Genomic DNA, 3,034 nt, shown 5'->3' with positions numbered 1-3,034 from the left:
AAAAGGTCATAGTATGGTATGTCAAAAAAGTCATAAAAGTCATAACACACAAAAAAGTGACAAAGTCATAGTACAGTTTGTCAAAAAATTAATAAAAAAGACATGGTCTAATATGTTGAAAAAAGTAATACAGGTTATATGGGATATCGACCTGTGACCTTTCTTAGAGTTGTTGTTAAAGAGGTGTTGTTGGTAAAAGGTGTTACAAGTTTAAGAGTTGATAGTTTGTTAGAGCCTGTGGTGATAAAAGGCAGTCTTTTTGTTTTCATTCTACAAAAGTTGTAATTTGAAAAGCTAATAGGTGCTGTGCTCTTTTAGTTGTGGTTAGAAAGTACTTTGTTTACATAGGCAGCACCCATATAGCTCTGTTTTGTAATTTGACAAAATCCTTTTTTTTTTTTACTGTGACCTCTTCTCCTTTTTTGCCTTGGTTCCTCCAAATTCATCCATTTTATGTTACGCCCAGTCTTACAACGGGCCTGATCGTAACAAGGATGTTTTAAAAAATCCACGTATAGTATGTCAAATAAGTGATGAAAAAGTCATAGTATAGAATGTTTAAAAAAATCATGTTATAGTGAAAAAAGTCATAGTATAGTATGCCAAAAAAATCATTAAAAAGTCATAGTATAGTATATTGAATGTTGAAAAAAATGATGAAAAAGTGATAAAACCATAATTGTATATTGAAAAAAAGTTACAAACAAGTCATGGTATAGTATGTCAAAAAAGTAAGTGTATAAAATGTTTGTAAAAATCACAGTATTGTACAGCAAATAAAGTCATAGTATGTTATGTTGAAAAAGTCATAGTATAATATGTCAAAAAAAATCATAAAAAAATCATAGTATAGTATTTCAAAAAACTGATAAAAAATTCATAGTATAATATGTTGGAAAAGTAATTGTATTGAATGTTTTAAAAAAATCATAGTATAGTGTAGCGGAAAAAGTCATAGTACAGTATATCGAAAAAAGGGATGAATACTTAATAATGTATTATGACAAAAAAGCCAATAAAAAGTAAAAGTTGAGTATGATGAAAAAAGTGAGAAAAAAAACATGAAAAGGGCCAGCCTTGCATGGGTGTCAAACCTGCATAGACTGCTGGGTAGTTGGCAGATGTGCAAACCACTATACCAGTGGGCAACCAAAGAAGTCATGAAGAAAACAGCAACAACACAGTATGTCAAAAAAAGCCATTATAAAGTCATAGTTTTAATGTCAAAAAAAAATGCTGAAAAAAGTGATAGAAACATAATTGTGTGGAATGTTGAATAAAGTAATGGCATAGTATTTTGAAAAAAAGTCATAGTATAGTATGTTGAAAAAAGTTACAAAAAAGTCATGGTATAGTATATCAAAAAAAGAATTTGTATAAAGTGCTTATAAAAATCACAGTATAGTACAGGAAATAAAGTCATCGTATGTCAGAAAAAAATCCATTAAAAAGTCAAAGTGGAGTATGATGAAAAAGTCATAGTTTGAAAAAAAACGACATGAAAAGGTCAGCCTTGACTGGGTATTGAACCTAGGTCAGAGTCTGCTGGCTGGTTGTCTGTTGTGCAAATGTCGAAAAAAAACTATTACAAAGGCATAGCGTAGTATGTTGAAAAAAGTCAAATTATTGTATATCGAAAAAAGGGATAGAAAAGTCATAGTATAGAATGTTGAAAGAAATGATAAGAAAAAGTCATAAAAAACATTAAAAAGTCATTGTATTGTATGTTAAAAAAGTCAAAGTATATCAAAAATAATTGATAAAAAAGTCATGGCTTGACACACCATCATACTGGATGCTATTGTCTTTTATTGCCTGGAACATGGGTGCTGTAGTTTTTTTTTTAGTCAATCCCACAAACACCATCCTGATGCTGCACTTTATTATTGTCTTAGTTACATTGTATTTGCATACTTAAATATGCACGTGTACCCGCTAGGTTAAGCACACTGTCACGTGAGACATTACGCGAGGAATCACGTGAGGCACACGGAAATAAATGACAGTCCGGTAAGCTCCGACTTTTCCTTTTTTCTGCCATTGTCGCTACCTGGTTTGCTTTGTGTGCCGTTATCTGTTCCGTGGTTCGAGATTAACGCTCTGTGTGGTTTGCAGGTTTGCTGGAGGGGACAGCCATAGTACTTTTGCTGTGTTTGTCACTTTTGCTCTATGTTTTGCAATGCCGGGACAAATATTGACCCTTGTTTCTTTCTGTCCGTGCAGTGCATAGTTCCTAGCATGAGTTTTACACTTACTCACTTAGCTCACCTGTTTTATTATTTTTAACTTACAGTTAAAACAGTGTTCAAAATAATAACAGCCTAACATCACTAACCTCATAAATCCTATTTTGTGGTAGAAGTGATATCTACATGGCAAATAATTTACTAGTAAGTGTTGTAGATTCATAGAAAACCAACAGACCCAAAAGTCATGACATGCATGCTGCTGCTCATTCAGGGTAATTGAATCTATAATTGAAAGGGGCATGTTCAAAATAATAGCAGTGTTGTGTTCAATTAGTGAGGTGATTGATTCTGTGAAGAAACAGGTGGAAGGAAGGAAGCAAATGTTGTGCATGCTGGTTATAGTGCATTTCACACTGAAATACTCAGCAAAATGGGTCATTCCAGACACTGCTCTGAGGAACAGTGGACTTTGATTAAAGAGTTGATTGGAGAGGGGAAAACACATAAAGAAGTGCAGAAAATGATAGTCTGCTCACCCAAAATGATTTCAGATGCCTTGAAATGGTATCTAAAGCCTGAACGACTTGGGAAAAAATGGTCAACCACCATTCAAATGGATCGAAGAATAGCCAAAATGGCAAAAGCTCAACCAATGATCAGCTCCAGGAGAATCAGAGAATACTTAAAGTTACCTGTGAGTACTGCTACGATCAGAAGAAGGCTATGTGAAGCAAAGCTATCAGCTAGAAGGCCCTGCAAAGTCCCATTGCTGAAGAAGGACAAGTACTGAATAGGTTAAAAAGGACACATTGACTGGCCAAAGGAGAAATGGTGCAACATTCTGT

At 33.8% G+C, this 3,034-nt stretch overlaps 1 protein-coding gene across 1 annotated transcript in view; it reads right to left on the bottom strand.

Moving 5' to 3' along the window:
* Positions 1 to 2,147: 2,147 nt before the first annotated feature.
* gxylt1a (glucoside xylosyltransferase 1a) overlaps positions 2,148 to 3,034 on the bottom strand; it is a 23,651-nt gene continuing 22,764 nt past the window's right edge. The window contains exon 10 of the transcript XR_004333068.1: positions 2,148 to 2,159. The gene's annotated coding sequence lies outside the window, so the exon portion shown is untranslated. The remainder of the gene's footprint in view (positions 2,160 to 3,034) is intronic.

The sequence above is a fragment of the Etheostoma spectabile genome, chromosome 8 (genome assembly GCF_008692095.1).
Source record: "Etheostoma spectabile isolate EspeVRDwgs_2016 chromosome 8, UIUC_Espe_1.0, whole genome shotgun sequence".
Lineage (NCBI taxonomy): Eukaryota > Metazoa > Chordata > Actinopteri > Perciformes > Percidae > Etheostoma > Etheostoma spectabile.
This window is presented reverse-complemented; position numbering and strand designations above follow the sequence as displayed.